Below are 22,400 nucleotides of genomic sequence, written 5' to 3'. Positions count from 1 at the left end.
TTTCAGAGGTATAGATCTGAGATTCAACAGTCTTGCACAATTCACAGCGCTTACTAGAGCACAAACCCTCCCCAGTGTCTATCACCCAGTCACCCCATCCCTCCCACCCCACCCCCATATGTTTTGATATGTTGTATTCCCATTTTCATTTGTCTCAAGGTATTTTTTTGATTTCTCTTTTTATTTCTTCTTTGACCCATTGGTTTTTCAGTAGCATGTTGCTTAATCTACACATATATGTGAATTTTCCAGTTTTCTTCATGTAATTAATTTCTAGTTTCTATACAGTTATGGTCAGAAAAGGTTTGAGGGGTGCCTGGATGGCTCCGTTCGTTAAGTGTCCGACTCTTGATTTCAGCTCAGGTCATGATCTCAGGGTGTGAGATCAGGCCCGTGTCAGGCTCCGCACTCTTGAGGAGTGTCGGCTTCTTTCTCTCTCTCCCTCTCCTTTTCTCCCTGCTCACATTCTCGCACTGTCTCTCTCAAATAAAAATAAATAAATAAATAAATAAATAAAATCTTTAAAAAAAAAGAAAAGATGTTTGATATGTTTTCAATCTTCTTAAGTTTACTAAGACTTATTGGCCTAACATATGATCTGTCCTGGAGAATGTTCTATGTATGTTTGAGAAGAATGTGTATTCTGTTGCTTTTGGATGAAATATTCAGTATGTGTCTGTTAAGTCTGTCTGGTCTAATGTCTGGTTTAAGCCCAATGCTTCCTTATTGATCTTTAATATAGATTATCTATTCATTGATGAAAGTGGGCTATTAAAGTCTCCTATTATTGTATTGCAATTGCAATTTCTCCTTTAAGTCTGTTAATATTTGCTTTATCTGTTAGGTGCTGCTATGTTGCATAGACATTTAGAAATGTTATATCCTATTGTTGGATCACTCCACCATTATATAATTACTTTCTTTGCCTCTTATTAGTCTTTGCCTTAAAGTGTATTTTGTTCGATATGTAAGTATAGCTATCCCAGTTTTCCTTTGGTTTCCATTAGTATGGGGTATTTTTTTTTCATCCTTTCATTTTCAATCAGTATGTGTACTTATATCTGAATTGAGGCTATCGTAGGCAGCATTTAGATGGGTCTTATTGTTTCATCCATTCAGACGCGTTATATCTTTAGATTGGAGAATTTTAGTCCGTTTATGTTTAAAGTAATTATCAGTAGGCATGCACTTAGAGCCATTATGTTAATTGTTTTCTGGATGTTTTGTTACTCTTTGGTTCCTTTCTTCTTGCTCTCTTCCTTTGTGATTTGATGATTTTCTGTAGTGGTATGCTTAGATTCCTTTCTCTCAGTCTTTTGTGTATCTATTGTAGGTTTTTGGTTTGTGGTTACCATGAAAGCTTACATAAAACAACAGATAACAGTCTAATTTAAATTGATAACAGTTTAAATTCAAATGCATTCTGAGACTCTCCAATTTCTCTCCCCTCCCCCATTTTGTCTTTTTGATGTCACAATTTATATTTTTTATTTTGTGTATCCATTAACAAATTATTATGGTTATGTTATTTTACCACTTTTGTTTTTTTAACCTTCATACTAGCTTTATAAGTAATTAACCCATCACCTTTACAACATTAGAGTGTTCTGAATTTTACTATGTACTTACTTTTACCAGTGAAATCTGTACTTTCGTGTTTTCCTGTTACTAATTAGTCCCCTTTCATTTCAGCTTAAAGAAGTCCCCTTAACATTTCTTGTCAGATATAAGACCAGTTAAGGCTGGTCTACTTGTGATGAATTCCTTTAGATGTTGCTTATCTAGAAAACTCTATATTTCCATCCCACATCTGAAGGACAATTTTGCCAGGTAGAGTAGTTTTGGTTGGCAGTTTTTCTTTCAGTGCTTTACATATATTGTGCCACTTTACTCTGGCTTGCATAGTTTCTGTTTAAAAAATCTGCTCATTGTCTTATGGTGAGTCCTTGTAGGTAACAAGTTATTTTTCTTCTTCTGTTTTTAAGATTCTCTTCTTGTCTTTAAATTTTGAAACTTTAATTGTAATGTGCCTGGTGTGGGTCTCTTTGGGTTCATATTTTTTGGAACTCGCTGGGCTGCCTGGATCTGGATGTCTGTTTTCTTCCCAGGGTTAGGGAAATATTCATTCATTATTTCTTCAGATAAATTTTCTGCCCTTTTTTCTTTCTCTTCTCCTTTTGGGACCCCTGTAATGTGAATGTTGGTCCACTTGATATTATTCCACAAATCCCTTAAGCTTTCTTCTGTATTTTTCATTCTTTTTTCTTTTTGCTGTTGTGATTGGGTGAGTTTCCACTGTCCTTTGTAGTCACTGATCCTTTCTTCCATTGCATCTAGTCTGCTGTCAAACCCTCTATTGTATTTTTCAACTCTGTTATTATATTCTTAAGCTCTGTGACTTTACTCTGTAATTTTTAATATTTTCTATTTCTTTGGTGAAATTCTCACTTTGTTCATCCATTCTTCTACTGAGCTTGGTGAGCAACTTTATGACCATTATTTTGAACTCATTATCTGGTAAATCACTTACCTCTGTTTCATTAAGTTCCTTTTCTGAAGTTTTATTCTATTCCTTTGTTTGGAACATATTCCTCTGTTTCTTCATTTTCCTTGACTCTGTGTGTTGGTTTCTATGCATTAGATGAAACAGACAACTCTCCCAGTCTTGAAGGATTTGCCTCATGTAAGAGATGAATCCTATTGTTCAACCTTACCCTGGCATTGGTTGTCTCTCAAATCGTGATTGTCCAAGCAATCTATTTTATTTTTGGTACCAGTAGTTGAGGTGTGACAAGACCTGTCAGTATTCCAAAGGGAAGGAGCTCAGTCAGCACTTAGGTTCAGGCTGATTGGAAGCCTGACTCCCAAGCAGCAACTTTTAAAATATGTGAATATACTTTTTCCAGGAGAAAACTGGGAGATGGGCATTCCTGTCTGCTCCCTCTGCACTGAACTCTGGGGTAATAGCCATTTGAGAGCTATTTCTTTTTTTTGCTCCCATCCCACTGAACCTGTGAACACAAGCATCACTGGTCACCAGAGCCAGGCTTTCAAGGGATGTGTCCTCTGGGTGGCAGACATAAAAGCTGGGGCACAGATGTATACACAAGCTCCTTTCTTGGAGACACTGGTGACCTAGGGCAGGTCAGAGGGAGAGCATGAAGATGGCACCTCCCTGGTCTCTGGAGAGGATTGCAGTTGCCCCCCAGATGTGTGTTTAATTTGAAGCCTATCTGTCAGGCCACAACTGGGAAGGAAGCTAACAGGCCTCTTTCACAGAAAGACCAGGGATGCATTTCAGTTTGCTGTCACTGTGCTGTGCCCTGCAGGAGAGAGGGTGTAACTGGCTAAGAATTCTTTCTTCCTTTGTAACAGTCCTGCGGGCCCTGTGAGCACAAGCCCCACTGACTACCAGAGCCAGGTGATGAGAGATGTCCCCTGTGTGGCAGCTGCAAAAATCTGGGTGCCCTGTGAGTACACAAGCCTCTCCCTTGGAGATACTTGTGAGCCAGAGTGAGGCAGAGGGAAAGTGAAAAGATTGAGGCCACCAGCCTCTGCTCCCAGAGAGCACCTCAGTAGGCCCCTAGATGTTTGCCAAACCAGAAGCTCCAAGATAAGAAATAAGCTTCTTTCCACAGAAAGACTGGGCATGTGTTTCAGTCTGCTGTCTCTGCACTGTGCCCTGTGGGCTTGGTAGCTAGCCAAGAATGGTCTCTCCATTTGTTACAATCCCATGGTGCCCATGAATACAAGCCCTGCTGGTCATCAAAGCCAGGCAATCAAGAATTTCCCCCTGGGTGGCAGCCACAAAAACTGGGGCACCAGATGTAAAAACCAGGGCACAGTACGTGTGTATAAACTCCCCTCTGGGCAGGCGTGGTATTCTGTAGCTGCAGAGGGAGAGAACAAAGTAAGCGCCTTTCTCTGAGGTCTCTGGAGAGGATTACAGTTGGTTCTTAGATGTGTGTTTAATTAGAAGCCTGCTTTTCAGCTGCAGCTCTGAAGATAAGCTAATAGACCCCTTTCACAGAGACTGGGCACCTCAGTCTGTTGCCTCTCTGCTCTGCCTTGGTGTTGGTAGTGGGTTAAGAAATCTTTCTGTTATTGTCCTGTGGGACCTGTAAGTGTAAACTCTGCTGACAACCAGAGGCAGGCAGTCTATTTTTTCTTTTTAAAGATTTTATTTATTTATGTGAGAGAGAGAGAATGAGAGAGACAGCATGAGAGGGGGGAGGGTCAGAGGGAGAAGCAGACTCCCTGCTGAGCAGGGAGCCTGATGTGGGACTCGATCCTGGGATTCCAGGATCATGACCTGAGCAGTCGCTTAACCAACTGAGCCATCCAGGCGCCCAAGAGGCAGGCAGTCTAGAGGTGTCCCCTGGGCAGCAGCAGCAAACACTGGGGGGCTAGATGCTGTACAAGCTCCTTTCTGGAAGATACTGGTGAGCTGAAGTGAGGCAGAGGGAGAGCACAAATATGGCACCCACCAGCCCCAGGCTTTGGAGAGTATTTCAGTAGTCCCCTGGATGTGTGTTAAAATAGATGCCTGCCGTGCTGGGTTGGGATTTATAGTGAGATTGTGTCTAAACTTCTCCTACCTACTTCAGTGTGTAGGTCCATTTGTCCAATGTGTAGGAGTTGTTCAGCTAGGCCCCCGTCCCTGCGGAAATTGTTTTGTATGTAGCTGTAGATTCAGTGTGACTGTGAAAGGAGGTAAGTTCAGGATCCTCCTACATTGCCATCTTTATTTGGAACCTTCTTGCTTTTCTTTTGATTGATTAAATGTTTTTTACTTTAAATTTTTTCCCATCCCTTGTTTGGAAGACACACACTATATTTACTTGTTAACTTAGAAATTTTATTATACATGCTCACCTATCAAAATCTAAAGTTAATTAGTATCTTTCTCCTCCTTATAAAGATTTAGAGCATTATAACTCCATCTCTCCTGGCTTATTCACAATAGATATTGTGTATTTTAGTTATATATTTATATTTTTAGTTATATAATTTTTAACCCAAGACATCAATATTATTGTTTTATAAATCAGCCTTTTCTCCTGGTATTATTCCATGATCTGAAGTCAACTTTGTTGGATATTAATATAGTAACTCCAGTTTTGTTTTTACTGGTGTTTGCATGGTCTATCTTTTCTTCTTTTATTTTGAGACTATATTTATTTTGAGACTATATTTATTTTGAGACTATATTTTGAGACTATATTTATATTTCCATATAAAATATATGTATGTATTTATAAATAACATATAGTTTAAAAATCCATTTATGCTCAACACATCATTCATCATTAGGGAAATGCAAATCAAAACCACAATGAGATACCACTTCACACCCATTGGGTGACTACTATCAAAAATCCCGGAAAATAACAAGAGTTGGTGAGGATGTGGAGAAACTGGAACTCTTGTGTACTGTTGATGGGACTGTAGAATGGTGCAGTTGCTAAGGGTAATATAGTATGACAAGTCCTCAAAAAATTAAAATAGAACTACCATATGATCCAGCAATTCCACTTCTGGGTATATGCCCCAAATAATTGATAGCAGGGTTTAGAAGATGTATGTATACACTCATGTTTATAATAATGTTATTCATGATAATCAAAAGGTGGAAGCAACACAAGTCACCAAGAGATGAAAGGATAAACAAAATGTGATATATACATACTATGGAATAGTATGCATATTTTAAAATGAAGGACATTCTGAAATGTGCTGTAATATGAATGAACCTTGAGGACATTATACTATATGATAAGCCAGTCACAATAAAGATAAATACTGTATGAGTCCTCTTATATGAGGTACCTAGAGGTGTCAAATTCATAGATACAGAAAGTAGAAGTGTGGTTTCCAGAAGATGAGGGGAGGTGAAAATGAGGAGTTATTGTTTAATGGGTAAGGAGTTTCAGATTTGCAAGATGAAAAGAATTCTGGAAGTTGGTTGCACAAAATGTGAATGTATGTAACACTGTTGAATTATACACTTAGAAATGGTTAAGATGGTAAATTTTATGTTATGTCTGTTTTATGACAATTAAAAAATATTAAAATAAGCCCTCGATCTTCTATGGGTCACTAATTGTCTAGTGAAAAAAAAAAAATCCATCCAGTTTTTAATTTGTGTATTTAAATCATTTACATGTACTATGATTATCAATATGTTTGGATTTTGGTCTACTGTTTTACTATTTGTTTTCTGTTTGTTCTCTTTTTATCTCCCTATTTCACCTTTTCTGCCTTCTTTTTTTTTTTTTTTTTAAAGATTTTATTTATTTATTTGACAGAGAGAGACAGTGAGAGAGGGAACTCAAGCAGGGGGAGTGGGAGAGGGAGAAGCAGGCTTCCCGCTGAGCAGGAAGCCCGATGCTGGGCTTGATCCCAGGACACTGGGATCATGACCTGAGCCAAAGACAGACTCTTAATGACTGAGCCACCCAGGTGCCCCACCTTTTCTGCCTTCTTTTGGATTATTTAAATATGTTTCTAGTATCGCTTTAAAATTTTTTTATTAGTTTTTTTTTTTTTGACCATATAGTTTTATGGTGATTTCTCTAGGGATTAAAATATATAATCTTACCTTTTCATAATCTACATAGAATGATTATTTTATTATTTCGAGTGGAATGTAGTATTCTTACCACTATGTAAGTCCCTTTACACTATCCTCTTTATGTTGTCATATGTATTACATTTACATATAATAAAAACCCCATGAGACATGTTATAATCATTGCTCTCAGTTGCTATACATATTTTATAGCTCTTAAGAAGAAAGACTAGTCTGTTATATTTACCAGAATATTTACCATTTCTGTTGCTCTTCCTTCATTGTTGAAGTTCCATTTCCCTCTGTTCCACCCTTCCTCCCCTACCCCCTTTCTTGGGAAGAAATTTCTTCAGCATTTTTTTAGAGCAGGTCTGCTAGTTTTCCTTTATCTAAAAATGGCTTTCTTTTTTTTTAAACCACTTTGGCATACAAAAAGATGTATATACTTAATGTATGCAATTTGATGAGTTTGGAGATAGGTATACACCTATGAAACCATCACCACAATCAACACCATATGCTCATAAACATGTATGGCCTCCAAAAGTCATTTAGAATCTATTTAAAATCTTCTGACATTTAAAATTTATTTTTTTACATTTGAACATTTAATATTTTATCATTTAAAATCTATTTTTTATTATTTTTAATTAATTTAAATTTTTTTAAAAGTTTTATTTATTTATGTAATCTCTACACCCAACATGGGGCTTGAACTAACGGCCCTGAGATCAAGAGTCACACAGTCCTCCAGCTGAGCCAGCCAGGAACCCTTAAAATCTGTTTTTTAACTTATTTTGTGGTAAGAACACTAAACATAAGATACACTGTTTTAGCAAATTTTTAAGTATACAATGCTGTATTCTTAACTGTGGGCACTGTGCTGTACAGTACTTATTCATGTTTGTATAACTGAAACTTTGTACTCTTTGACCAAAATTTCTCCATTTCATCTTCCCTCCAGTCCCTGGTGACCACCATTCTACTCTCTGCTTTGTGTGTTTGGTTAATGTAGATTCCTTATTTAAGTAAGATCATGTAGCATCTGTTCTTCTGTGTCTGGCTTATTTCACTTAACGTAATATCCTCCAGAATCACCCATTTTGTCACAAATGGCAGGATTTCCTTTTTTATTAAGGGCGAATAATATTTTATTACATATAAATACCACATTTTCTTATCCATTCATTCATCAATGGACATTTAGATTACTCCATGCATTGACTATTGTGAATAATACTGCAGTGAAAATGAATGCAGATATCTCTTTGAGATAGTGATTCCATTTCCTTTGGATATATAACCAGGAATAGGATTGGTGGATCGTTACGGTAGTTATATTTTTAATTTTTTGAGGAACCTCCATACTGTTTTCCATAGTGGCTAAACCAATTTACATTCTCCGTAACAGTGTACAAGGGTTCCAAATTTTTGCATATCCTTGCCAACACTTGTTAACTTTGTTTTATTGATAATAGACATCCATTTTTTTTTTTAAGATTTTATTTATTTATTTGACAGAGAGAGACACAGTGAGAGAGGGAACACAAGCAGGGGGAGTGGAGAGGGAGAAGCAGTGTCTCTAACTACAGTCTTTAGTTTAAAATCTAATTTGTCTGATATAAGAATTGCTACCCCAGCTTTCTTTTGAGGTCCGCTGGCATGGAAGATGGATCTCCATCCCTTCATTTTCAGTCTGGATGTATCTTTAGGTTCAAAATGAGTCTCTCGTAGACAGCATATGGATGGGTCCTGTCTTTTTATCCAGTCTGCAACCCTGTGCCGTTTTATGGGAGCATTTAGGCCATTCACGTTGAGAGTGATTATTGAAAGATATGAATTAATTGTCATCATGTTGCCTGTGAAGACCTTGTTTTTATAGATTGTCCCTGTAAATTTCTGTTGTATATCACTGTTGGGGTCTTTCTCCTTTTATAGAACCCCCCCTTAATGTTTCTTGCAGGGCCGGCTTAGTGATCACATATTCTTTCAGTTTCTGCCGGTCGTGGAAGCTCTGCATCTTTCCATCCATTCTAAATGACAGCCTTGCCGGATAAAGTATTCTTGGCTGCATGTTCTTCTCGTTTAGTACCCTGAATATGTCTTGCCAGGCCTTTCTGGATTGTCAGGTCTCTGTGGATAGGTCTGACGTTATTCCGATGTTCCTCCCTCTGTACGTAAGGAATCTCTTCCCCTCCCCCTAACTGCCCTTAAGATGGTTTCCTTGGTTCTAAGATTTGCAAGTTTTACTATTACATGCCGGGGTGTTGGCCTGTTTTCCTTGATCTTGGGAGGGGTCCTCTCTGCCTCTAGGACTCGAATGTTTGTTTCATTCCCCAGATTAGGGAAGTTCTCAGCTATGATTTGCTCAAATAGATCTCCTAGTCCTCTCTGTCTCTCCACCCCCTCCGGGATTCCAATAATTCTGACATTGGAACCCTTCATGGTGTCACTTATTTCTCTGCTTCTATTTTCATGGATTCTGAGTTGTTTTTCCCTGGCCTCGTCTTTTCCCTTTTTATCTATTAAATGGTCTTCCAGGTCACTAATTCGTTCTTCTGCCTCACTTACCCTGGCTGTTAGATTATCTAGATTAGCTTGGATCTCATTGATAGCATTTTTAAATTCTGCCAATTCAGCTTTCATTTCTGCCCTTAGAGACTCTATGTTACCATTAATTGATTTCTCCATTCTAGCCATTGTCTTCACAATTGCTAGCCTGAATTCCGTCTCCAACACCTTGGTTGTATCTGAATCCATTTGTACATCTGTGGCATAAGTCATAATCCCTGAGTTTTTCCTATTTTGGGGGTTCCTCCTCCTAGTTGTTCTGTTGAGGGTGGTTGAAGGAATGTACAGAGTCCAAATTATTGACCAGAACCCAAGCAAGATGCACCTGTTTTCTTGGGACCTTAGGGTTGCTGGCCTCTTGTTCTCCCAGACTGTCTTCTGGGGGAGGAGCCTGCTGTGTTGTTACTCAGGCAACCCTGTTTGGGCAGAGTTGCCCTGCCCCCTGTGGCGGGGAATGGGCTCAGTGGGAACCGGTTTTTTGGGGCTTTTGTTCTCTGGTGGTTTTCTGCGTCTCTTCTGAGAGTCAGAGCAGAAGAGACTGTTTCCAACCCTCTACTTCAGAGCAGAGAGATCGCAGTCTGTCCTTCAGTGAGCTCTCCAGTCCACCTCTGTCCCTTTCTGTCTGTGCTGCTATAAAGTGCAGTGTCCTGGGTTGTGCGCCCCTCCGTAGCGCTCCCAGTCCTCGCCTCCAGGTCAGGGCAGGTCTTTGCCCTTTGTGCTTCTAAAACCGCCAGCTGCCCCCAGTTCGCACATGCAGCCCTGCTGCTCTGGTTTCCATCTGGGGGGCTGCCCTAAAGTCCTTTCCCCGCCGCTACCGGTTTGCAAGTCTGTGCCCAGTCCCCAGCGCGGGAGTCTGTCGCTCACAGGCGGTGCAGGATCCCCACGGCCATGCTCCCTCCAGCTGCCATTTATCCTCTGTTATTTGCCCGCTGAATCACGGTTCCCTACTTTGTACCTTGAAACCAACTGCCTGTGATATTCTGTTTGTTGAGATCCAGATCTGTCTTCTTACACATCAGGCTGATTTCGTGGGTGTTCAGAGTGGTCTGGTAGATATCCAGCTTAATTCCAGGGACCAGTTGGAATAGGGTCCCCTACTCCTCTGCCATCTTTTCCTCCCCCCCCCTTTTTTTTTTAAGATTTTATTTATTTATTTGACAGAGAGAGACACAGCGAGAGTGGGAACACAAGCAGGGGGAATGGGAGAGGGAGAAGCAAGCCCCCTGCCGAGCAGGGAGCTCAATGCAGAGCTCGATCCCAGGACCCTGGGATCATGACCTGACCCGAAGGCAGACGTTTAACAACTGAGCCACCCAGGTGCCCTGCCCTCTTTTTTTTTTAAAGATTTATTTATTTATTTATTCATTCATTCATTCATTTATTTGAGAGAGAGAGAGCACAAGCAGAAGGGGCAGTGGGAGAGGGAGAAAGAATCTCAAGCAGACTAGTGCTGAGCATGGAGCCTGATGTGGGGTTTGATTTCATGACCCAGAGATCATGACCTGAGCCGAAATCAAGAGTTGGACGCTTAACTGATTGAACCACCCAGGCATCCCAGGACTTTATTTTTTAAATGAAATTTTAGTTTCATTGCAAAATTGTTGCAATTGTTGCAAGGAAGATACAGAGATCTGTCATATACTCCCTGCCCCTGCACATGCATAGCCTCCACCATTATCAACAAACTCCAGCAGAGTGGTTTACTTAATATGATTAGCATATAATAATCACTAAAATCCACAGTTTACATTATGGTTCACTCTTGGTGTTGTATTTTCTATGGCTTTAGGCAAATGTATTGACATAGCTTCATCATTCTAGTATCACAGAATAATTTCACTACCTTAAATACTTCCTGTGCTCCACCTACTCATCCATCCCCCCACCCCAATCCCTGACAACACTAATCTTTCTGTCTCCATAGTTTTTCCTTTTAACAAATGTCATACAGTTGTAATCATACAGTTTGTGTCTTTCTGAAATTGGCTTCTTTCACTTAGTCATACGCATTTAAGTTTCTTCCATGTCTGCTGATGGGTTAATAGCCCATTTCTTTTTGGCACTGAATAATATTCCATTGTCAAGATGTATCACAGTTGTTATCCCTTTACCTTCTGAAGTATGTCTTGGTTGTTTCCACATTTTGGCAATTATGAATAAAGCTGCTTTAAACTTCTGTATGCAGGTTTTTGTGTGGGCATAAGTTTTCAATTCCTTTAGGTAAATACAGGTTTCCCCCACTATCCAAAAGTGGAGCATTCCTATGAAATCTTTTGTGAGATGAAATGGTGTAAAGTGAAGAGATAGTTATCATTAATTTATATTGAAAAATTTGAGGATGTTCCCAGAACTGAAAGTAACCTTTCTTTTGGCTTTTCCGACACCTTTAGACACATCTTGTCAATGAATGCACAAATTAAATTGAGATAAGCACAGATGCTCACTGATCCAGTTTAAAGCCCTGGCAGCTTGATGCTGAGATGCTGAGTGTAGATCTGGGGGCAGGGGCTTGGCGGTGTCACTGTCGTTACTCAGGGCACGCTGCCTCTATAACAGCTTGCTGCAAAACAAACACTGAACGTTATTTTCATTTTTTGCCTTTTTGTTTTTGTTTTTTTAAAATATTTTATTTATTTATTTGAGAGAGAGAATGAGATAGAGAGAGAGAGCATGAGAGGGGTAGGGTCAGAGGGAGAAGCAGACTCCCCGCCGAGCAGGGAGCCCCATGCGGGACTTGATCCTGGGACTCCAGGATCATGACCTGAGCCGAAGGCAGTCGCTTAACCAACTGAGCCACCCAGGCGCCCCAATTTTTCCCTTTTTTTGTAAAAGCAAGAATCCTCTTAAGCTTTCTTTTGGTTAGTGAAAACAGTACTAATGGAGGTCTTTTGTCCAAGTGAAGTGGTATAACGTGAACTTTTGGGAAGTGGGGGATACCTGTACTGAGGGAGCACAATTGCTGAATCATTAGTTTTGTGAGAAATCACCAAGCTGTCTTTCAAAGTGGCTGTGCCGGTTTGCATCCCCACCAGCAATGTATGAGGGTTCCTGTTACACATCTTCACCAGTATTTAGTGTTGTCAGTGTTTGGATTTTGGCCATTCTAATAGATGTGTAATGATATCTCACTGTTGTTTTAACTGGAATTTCCCTGACGACATATGATGTGTAACATCTTTTCACATGCTTATTTGCCATCTGTGTATCTTCTTTGTTGAAGTGTCTGCTAAGGTCTTTAGCCCATTTTTTTTTTTTTACTTGAGTTGTTTATTTTTTTATTATTGAGTTTTAAGAATTTTTTGTATATTTTGGATAACAGTCCTTTATCAGATGTGTCTTTTGAAAATATTTTTCCCCAGTCTGTGGCTTGTCTTCTCATGTTCCTGACATTGTCTTTTGCGAGGGCAGAAGTTTTTAATTTTAATTAAGTTTACCCTATCAATGACTTCATCATGGATTGTGCCTTTGGTCAGTCAGTCATGAAAACTTCTGCTCTAGGTTTTTTTTGGGGGGGGAGGGGCAAAGGGAGAGGAAGAGAGAGAATCTTAAGCATTCCTAATGAATGCTGCGTTCGATCTCACAACCCTGAGATCGTGACCTGAGCCAAAATCGAGAGCTGGACTCTTAATCATCTGAGACACTCAGGTGCCCCTAGGAATTTTTTTTAAAGTGATTTCTTTTTCTTTTTTTTGAACTTATTTTGTTTAAATATTGTTTTCCTAATTTTGTTTAGTTGTCTATCTGTGTTTTCTTGTACTTCACTGAACTTCTGTAAGAGGATTATTCTGAATTCTTTGTCAGTCAATTCACGTATCTCTATTTTTAAGGATCGGTCATTGGAATCTTACTAGTTTTCATGGGTGGTGTCAGGTTTCCCTGATTCTTTGTGATCCTTGTATCCTTGTATTGGTGTCTATGCATTTGAGGAAGGAGTCACCTCTTCTAGTCTATACAGGTTCACTTTGGATGGAAAGACCTTCATGACTCAGTTTAGCCCAGGTTTCTTGATGGGTTAGCTCATACCTTTCACTGGCAGGTGGGGTTTGCCATAGGGTTTCTGTTTGGAGGGAGCTTCTGCTTATGCTGTGAGCTTTGGTAATGCTGCTGGCTGGGCTCGCATCCACTGGCTGGGTTCTGTAGTTGAGCACAGTTGCCTGTTGGGATCTGTGGTCAGGCAGGGCCAGTTACTGGGCTCACCGGGTGGGTGGGAATGCAGGCTGCGCTCCTTCTGCCGCTGGCTGGACTCAATAACTGCGCAGGGCCACTGGCTAGTTCCTGCAATCACCCCTGATTGGATAGGGTTGCAATTTGTACTCCCTGGTGAAGTGGTGCTTCTAGCTGGATTTTATGTTTAAGTGAAGCTGCAGGCTGTGCTTCATTGTTTGGTGGGGCTACTGGCTGTGGCCTGCAATTGGGCAGGGCTGCAGGTTGTGCACTGTGGTTGGTTGGAGGTGTTGGCTTGGCTCTCTGGTCCAGTGGAGTCACTGGCTGTTCTCTGTGGTTGGGCAGGGTCCCTGACTGTGTACGATGATTAAGCCGGGCCATAGTCTGTGCTCTATGGCTGGGTTGGACCACTGGCTGAGGCCAGGCAGAAATGCTGACTGTGTTCTCTGGCCAGAGGGGCTGTTGACTTGGGTTCACAGGTGGGAGGAGCCACTGGCTGGCCTCTCTCTTTGGGCAAGGCCACTGGCTGGGATATGGTTGCAATGCTAAGATCCACTTGCTGGTCATTGTGAGCCCCACCCTTCTTTGTTCCAGCTGCCTTCCTGTGGTCTAGGTCTGTCAGTTGTCCCTTTGTTCTCCAAGATAGAAGTGGGCTTCCCGGGAGTGACCCAGAAATGCTGGGGAGGCTGAATGTCTGCTTCTGGTCCTCTTTTCTCCACTGGAGAAATCGTGGGCCCAGAAAATCACTCTTGGTGTGGCACTCTGTTGGCCTGGGGGAGGGGTGCTATGGTCAAAGTGAACCTGCTCTTCTTACCTTTCTAGAGTAGATTTTCTTGTTTTTTGTGCTTCAAAGGATGTGCTTCAGCCTCACTCCCAAGTTCTGGGATTTTCACAAAGGCATCTTGTCTGTGGACACTTGCTCATTTGTATTTCTGTCAGGAGGACTTGATCCAGGGGCCTTCTATTCCACCATCTTGCTTACTTCAACAGCAAAAGTGCATTTGGTTGCAAGGTAGAGACTGAATCTGAGTGCATTCATAGGAGTGACAGTGGGGCTGGAGAAAATGGAAGAGCTTTGAGTAGAGAGAATATTCAGAACACTGTGTGTAAAGTAGGAAGGAGGGATCTTAGGAATGCCTTTCTATTTTCCGTTAATACTGTCCTTTCCAGCTCCTCTCATGAGCAAACTCCTACTTATCTCTCAAGTCTCTGCTTAATTGTAACTTCCAAAACAAGTCTCTTTATTATTTTTTAAATTTTATTATGTTAGTCACCATACATTACATCATTAGTTTTTGATGTAGTGTTCCATGATTCATTGTTTGCGTGTAATACCCAATGCTCCATTCAATATGTGCCCTCTTTAATACCCATCACCAGGCTAACCCATCCCCCCCCCTCCCCTCTAGAACCCTCAGTTTGTTTTTCAGAGTCCATCGTCTCTCATGGTGAGACCTGACCCCGTATCTGAGAAAGCAATATTAAAGGCAGTGACATGTTTGTGAATCAGAGTATCTAGCTTTAACTAAAAATATGTATCTTGTATAATAAAGCTGATTTAAAAAAAGACTTACTCCAGGACCATTTAATTTAGAGCTTTTTCTTTTTTTTTTTTTTAAAGATTTATTTACTTATTTGAGAGAGAGAGAGGGTGTGTGAGCTAGGGTTGGGGGCGGGGCAGAGAGAGGGAGAGGAGAGAAGCAGACTCCCTGCTGAGGGCGGAGCCCGATGCAGGGCTTGATCTTACCACCCTGAGATCATGACCTGAGCCAAAATCAAGAGTTGGATGCTTAACCGACTGAGCCACAGAGGCGCCCCTAGAGCTTTTTCTTAACATAGTTTTTGCTTGATGTGGGTACGCTAGTGGTGTGGTTGGGACAACTTGCCTCTCCTTTTATATGATTTTTAATTTCAGAAGATACTGTGTACATAAATTTGTTGAGAGTTGCCTACACAGGTAAAAACTATTTTTTGACTTTATGATGGTGCAAAAGTGATACATGTTCAGTAGAAACTATACTTTGATATTAAACTGTGATCTTTTGGGGACAGGGAGGGACAGAGGAAAAGGGAGAGAAAGAATCTTAATTCCTTTTGAATTTTTAAAAGTTTTCCCTGATATTAGAAAATTATTTTAAGAAACAAAGCAGAGGATCATAGAGGAAGGGAGGGAAAATTAAAATAAGACAATCAGAGAGGGAGAGAAACCATAAGAGACTCTTAATATAGAAAATAAATTTAGGGTTGCTGGAGGGGAGGGGGGTGAGGGAATGGGGTAACTGGGTGATGGGCATTAAGGAAGGCATGTGATGCAATGAGCACTGGGTGTCATATACAACTGATGAATCACCGAACTCTACCTCTGAAACTAATAATACACTATATATTAATTAATTGAATTTAAATACAATAAAATAAACAACAAAAAAAGAAAATTATTTTGTTAATGTTTTAAAGTCTCTAGATGTCCATGGATCATGCAGAACAATTATAAAAGCACATTGTTCATCATTTCTGGGGAGCTATCTTAAAGTTTTGGAATTTGGAATGTTTGGTCAGCTAGTGAGAGGAGTTTCTTTGGCCACTAGGTGATACTTGAAATCCAAACCACCTGAATTTTTTATTTTTATTTTATTTATTTATTTAATAAGTTTTTAATTTTTATTCCTGTAGAGTTTATAAATGTTAAGTGTTATATATTAATTTCAGGTGTATAATATAGCAATTCAACAATTCTATATATTACTCAGAGCTCATCGTAAGTGCAAACTATCTGAATTTGACAGTGAAAATGGGGTAGGCATTCAAGGGGTTATGATGGAAGAAAGGGGAAAGGAAGCGTGACTGCCATGGGTTTTGCAGGGGCTGCAGGAATATTGAATGGAGTATTTCAACTGGGAAAAATATGCCTAACATCTTCTGTTGCCTCTTGGGCTGATATGAAGGGAATGGATTAAGAACACAGTTTTGACTAACCTGAAAGTTTTTATGTGCTCTCTGAGGTGTATCAATTTTATTGCTCCAAAAATTTTATAATTATCTGTAACTATTGTTTTAAACCTAAAATAATCAGGAGTAACTCTAGATGAAGTAGATATTTTGTTGACCCACTACCTACATACATAGTTTTCTCTCAATAGATGAGTTTTCAAAATGACATTTTTATACTAAAATTATTTTGATAGAAAAAAATCTTTTTCTCATTTTTTCTGGACATCTGAAGGTGTATATAAATTCCTTCTAGGAATACAAGCTTTACTCTGTAACTGGCCGTAAGTTGGCCTAGGGATACCTCAGATCTCTCTGGGCTATTGTCCTGTGTGAATCAAGTCTCAGTTCACAGTTTGGAAGCTTGCTGGCAAAGTATGTCCTTTCTGACAGTACATACTTTATTCCAGTCACTTGGCTGAGTCATGAAATTGTTCTAGATCACTGGAGGGAGTCTGAGGTGATGACATGAGATTGAATGTTGTCTTAGTTTCCTGTTGCTGCTATTACAAATTACAAAAAATTTAGTGGCTTAAACCAACACAGCTTTACCATCTTAAAGTTCTGAAGTTAGTCTGAAATGGGTCTCATTGGGCTAAAAGCAAGATGTTCCCTTTGGAGTTTCTTTCTAAGGGAAAATCTTTCCTGGTCTTTTCCAGCTTCTAGAGGATTGAATTCTTTGGTCATGGCCTCTTCTTCCATCTTCAAAGCTAGCTATGTAGCATTGTCATATCTTTCTTTGACACTGACTCCTACCTCTCCTTCCACATTTAAATGATCCTTGTTATCACATGAGACCCACCCAGATAATCCAAAATAATCTCCTTATTTTAAGGTCAGCTGATTAGCAACCTTAATTCTATCTACAGCTGTGATTCTCACTTCCAGGTAATATATATTCATAGCTTCTGAGAATTAGAATGTGGACATCTTTAGGGGACCATTACTCTTCCTACCATAAGTATTATTAATGCAATTTGTTTTTTCCACCTTTAGAACTCAAAATTTACATACAGATGGTTCCTGACTTACAATGTTTTGTCTCAGGATTTTTTGACTTTATGATGGTACAAAAGTGATACATGTTCAGTAGAAATCATACTTTGATAGTAAATCGTGATCTTTTGGGGACAGGGAGGGGCAGAGGAAAAGGGAGAGAAAGAATCTTAATGCAGGCTCCATAGCCAGTCTGGAGTCAAACGTGGGGCTTGATCTCACAACCCTAAGATTGATCTCATAACCCTGAGAACATGACCTGAGCGGAAATCAAGAGTTGGCCACTTAACTGACTGAGCTACCCAGGCGCCCCTTGAATTGTGATCTTTACCCAGGCTAGCGATATGTGGTTAGATACTCTATCTTAATACTGGGTAGTGGCAGTGAGCTGCAGCTCCCAGTCAGCCACGTGACCGTGAGGGGAAACAACTGATACACTTACAACCATTCTGTTTTTCACTTTCAGTACAATATTCAGTAAACTACATGAGCTATCCATGCTTTATTATAAAATAGGCTTTGGGTTAGATGATTTGCCCAACTGCAGGTTCATATAAGTGTTCTGAGCATGTTTAAGGTAAGCTAGGCTAAGCTATGATGTTTTAGTAGGTTAGGTGTGTTAAATGCATTTTTGATTTATGATATTTTCAGCTTACAATGGGTTTACCAGGATGTAACTTCATCATAAGTTGAGGAAAATCTATATAATGTGTTGTTTTCACTATCGTCAGTTTTCTTTTCTTTTTTTTTTAAGATTTTATTTATTTATTTGAGAGAGAGAGAATGAGAGACAGAAAGCACGAGAGGGAAGAGGGCAGAGGGAGAAGCAGACCCCCTGCTGAGCAGGGAGCCCGATGCGGAACTTGATCCCGGGACTCCAGGATCATGACCTGAGCCGAAGGCAATCGCTTAACCAACTGAGCCACCCAGGCGCGCCCTATCGTCAGTTTTCTATTATTGAGGGAGGAGAAGAGAAATATTTAGCTGAGATCAACTTGGGCTTAGATATATAGAAAATGAAACATGAAAGCATCTGGCATGTCGGTTGATTGACAGATTGAGTTTCTTCATGTTTATTTTTAACTAGAGTTCCAAATAAAAGGATATTTGGACCATCCAGCCCTAGGCACAGCTTAATCATCATGGACCTGCATGTGATGTTCTCTTGGAGTCATACCAGAAACAGAGTCAATCTGAGCCATCTAACACTCTTTGAACTTAACTTTAAAAAAAATCACTTTAAGTTTTTCAATCCTTAATTATTACTAGAGACCTGTTTTGACCATTTCTAAGGCCAATCTGCTGAAAACAGATTCCGTAATTATCAATTGCCATTTATTTCTCATTACTAACATATGATCTTTTTCTTTTATCTTGTGTTCCTCTGACCTGAGAGTTTTCATCAACAAAAGACCGGAAAATCAGGCAGACATGGGTAGCCCTACACACACACACACACACACATACACCCCCCCCCCCCCCCCCCCCGGAGAAAATTCTTATTTTGGCATGCTGTGGAATGCTGCATCAAAGCCATAGGTGATATCTCTTCTATTTTAGATTCACCTTTCATGGTATTATTTAACTATCAAAAAATAACAAAAACAGACTGGCTCTGGAAATTTCAGAAGTATGTCTCAGGACGGTGATTATGGGAAGTGGACAGTGTCCAGTAGTGATGAACGTGAGGAGGAAAAGCCAAAACTAGACAAGCTATCTACTTCTTCCCTCCTGCATGCTGGGCAGGGAGCAGCAAATGAACTAAGATACACCGTTCTGAGGCTAGGAAAGCTGCCCATAGAAGAAAATTAACACCTGTGAAGTTCAGCAACACAGATTCACAAGTTTCACCTCCCAAAAGACAGAAGAGTGGTTCCCAGGAAGACTTAGGTTGGTGTCTCTCTAGCAGCAATGATGAGTTGCAACCAGGAACACAGCAGAAGCAGGCTAAGAACATGGTGGTCAAAGAGGAGAGTGGCATCTCTTCTCCCAAAGACAGTGCTGCCCAAAGTACTGGAAATCATGTCCCTCCTGCCCACCAGGGACTAAAAGAGGAGGAAGAGGAGTAAGAAACCTCAGGGGAAGGCCAAGACATTTAGGACATGTTGGGAAAAGGGAACCCCTTCCAATTTTACCTCACTAGAGTCTCGGGAATTAAGTCAAAGTATAACTCTGGAGCCCTCCACATCAAGGATATTCTGTCTCCTCTATTTGGGATACTTGTATCTTCAGCTCAGTTTAACTACTGCTTTGACGTAGACTGGCTCATAAAACAGTATCCACCGGAGTTCAGAAACCAATTCTGCTTGTGCATGGAGATAAATGAGACTTGAAGGCTCACTTACATGCCCAGGCCAAGCCTTATGAAAACATTTCCCTCTGCCAGGAAAATGATGTTACTACTGTAAGAAGAAGGCCTCCGGATTGTCACACACACCTCCAACCTCATCCATGCTGACTGGCACCAGAAAACTCAGGGAATACGGTTGAGCCCCTTATACCTATGGATTATCCATGGAACCCACAGATTTGGAGAATCAACAACACATTTTAAAGCTGATCTCATCAGCTACTTGATGGCTTATAATGCTCCTTCACTCAAGGAGTGGATAGATATCATCCATAAGCATGATTTCTCTGAAACCAATGTTTATCTTATTGGATCAACCCCAGGACACTTTCAAGGAAGTCAAAAAGATAATTGGGGACATTTTAGGCTTAGAAACCTTCTGAAAGAGAATGCCTCATCCATACCTAAAGGAGAGTCTTGGCCGGATAGTAGGTCAGTTTTCAAGCATTGGGTCTATGGGAGCTGATGACTCGAAATGGTTGTATTCTGAGTTTATTTTTTATTTTTTTAAAAAGATTTTATTTATTTATTTGACAGAGACACAGCGAGAGAGGGAACACAAGCAGGGGGAGTGGGAAAGGGAGAAGCAGGCTTCCTGCTGAGCAGTGAGCCCGATGCAGGGCTCGATCGTAGGACCCTGGGATCATGACCTGAGCTGAAGGCAGACGCTTAATGACTGAGCCACCCAGGCACCCCGTGTTCTGAGTTTAAAGAAAGCTTGGTGATGCTGGGGAAAGAAAGCAGGACCCCAGGGAAAATGCCGTTCCTCTTCACCTGATCTGTCCTTCTGTGGAAAATGTGTGAACCAGCTTACAAGAATATCCAGCTGGGGGCTGTCTTCCCTATAGCACCCAGACAGCTGAAAAACAGAATTGGCTTCATTTCTGTTTTCACAAATGGTCGGCTGACACATCGGGCTGCAGCAATGCTATGCCACATATTAAAACATATATGAGACCTTCTCCAGAGTTCAGTTAAATTGCTTGGTTCCTTGTCACGAGCACAAATCTGTCAAGGCCACCTGGGGAGCATTAGAGAAGAACGGCACCCAGCTGATGATCCATTCCTATGAGTTTGGGGTCCCTTTTCCTGCCGTCAGCATTTGGCCTGGACAGCTTCATAGTAAAAGAGAAATTCTTCTCAGGGAGCAAGGAGCCAGTGGCCGCCTTTCCTGTGCCATATGACCTGCCTCCAGAACTGTATGGAAGTAAAGATCGGCCGTGGATTTGGAACATTCCTTATACCAAAGCACCAGATACACATGGGAATATGTGGGTGCCCTCCTGAGAATCTTAAAGCACTGTGAAATTTAGGTATAAGACATCAAGCCCCAAATAATAGATGTTCTTATTTGTACTGGATGTTCACCCTTAAAGTTTTATCTCCACCCCTAACAAAACTCTGCATAGCTCAAACAAAAACAAAACCAAAACAAATAAAACTTCAGATTCATTTTGATTTTATAAAATGATCTGAAACACACTGCAGCAAGGAGATAAAACTATGACATCATTTATTTCAAACACTTTAATCTTTTAGTAGTTCTGGGGAAAAAAGGAGAAAAATAGTTAAATGACATATATATTTAAAAAATTTTTTTATTAACATGTGATGTATTATTTGTTTCAAGGGTATAGTTCTGTGATTCATCAGTCTTACACAATTCACAGTGCTCACCATATTAAATGGCATATTTAAAGCTACTTAAAGCACTTACATCTTTAGGATTTAAGCAAATACAATTTATGAGCCAATATTAATTATCATGTGAGACATTTATATGCTTTTTGTGTAATGTTTTATAATTATTGTCCAAACACACACACCTAAAAGGTCCAAATGTGCATTTCATAAAATATGACACATTTCGGGGGCACCTGGGTGGCTGAGTTGTTAAGTGTCTGCCTTAGGCTCAGGTCATGATCCCAGGGTCTTGGGATTGAGCCCCATATCGGGCTCCTTGCTCAGCGGGAGCCTGCTTCTCCCTCTCCCGCTCCCCCTGCTTGTGTTCCCTCTCCCACTGTCTCTCTCTGTCAAATAAATAAATAAAATCTTTAAAAAAAATATGACACATTCCTAGTATACTTAGGTCTCAAGAGTACAGTGGAATGAGAAGGAACAGTAATACATAGCAAATTGCAACCCTAACTGGGTCCCACAATCTTACCCAAATAAATTTATTTTGTGAGACAATTTATGGATTAAAAGCAGATTCTCTTAAAATGAATATTATATTTCTAAATTTATATCAACGTTCTGCAAGAGATGCATACATGTTGTGTTTCTATGATATTGTTTGCCTATTTTCTACTAGGTCATTTGTCATTTTGTTATTGAATTGTAAACATTCTTTATATATTATGGATATTAATCCTCTTATGGTATATAATGCATTTACAAATTTTATTCTACTCTGATTATCTTTTAATCTTATACTGGTTTGAACCTTCTCCTGCATGCATTTTGTTATTAAGATGTACATTTTATGTAGTCAAATTTTATGATTTTTATTTATTTATTTATTTTAAATTTTTTTATTTTTTAAAGATTTTATTTATTTATTTGACAGAGAGAGACACAGCGAGAGAGAGGGAACACAAGCAGGGGGAGTGGGAGAGGGAGAAGCAGGCCTCCTGCTGAGCAGGGAGCCCGATGCGGGGCTCGACCCCAGGACCCTGGGATCATGACCTGAGCCGAAGGCAGACGCCCAACGGCTGAGCCACCCAGGCGCCCCAAATTTTATGATTTTTAATAATTCTC

At 40.2% G+C, this 22,400-nt stretch overlaps 1 pseudogene; it reads left to right on the top strand.

Moving 5' to 3' along the window:
- Positions 1-18,922: 18,922 nt before the first annotated feature.
- Positions 18,923-20,927, top strand: LOC110579569 (annotated as a pseudogene).
- The last annotated feature ends 1,473 nt before the right edge of the window (positions 20,928-22,400 follow it).

Source organism: Neomonachus schauinslandi, chromosome 10 (genome assembly GCF_002201575.2).
Source record: "Neomonachus schauinslandi chromosome 10, ASM220157v2, whole genome shotgun sequence".
Classification (NCBI taxonomy): domain Eukaryota; kingdom Metazoa; phylum Chordata; class Mammalia; order Carnivora; family Phocidae; genus Neomonachus; species Neomonachus schauinslandi.
This window is presented reverse-complemented; position numbering and strand designations above follow the sequence as displayed.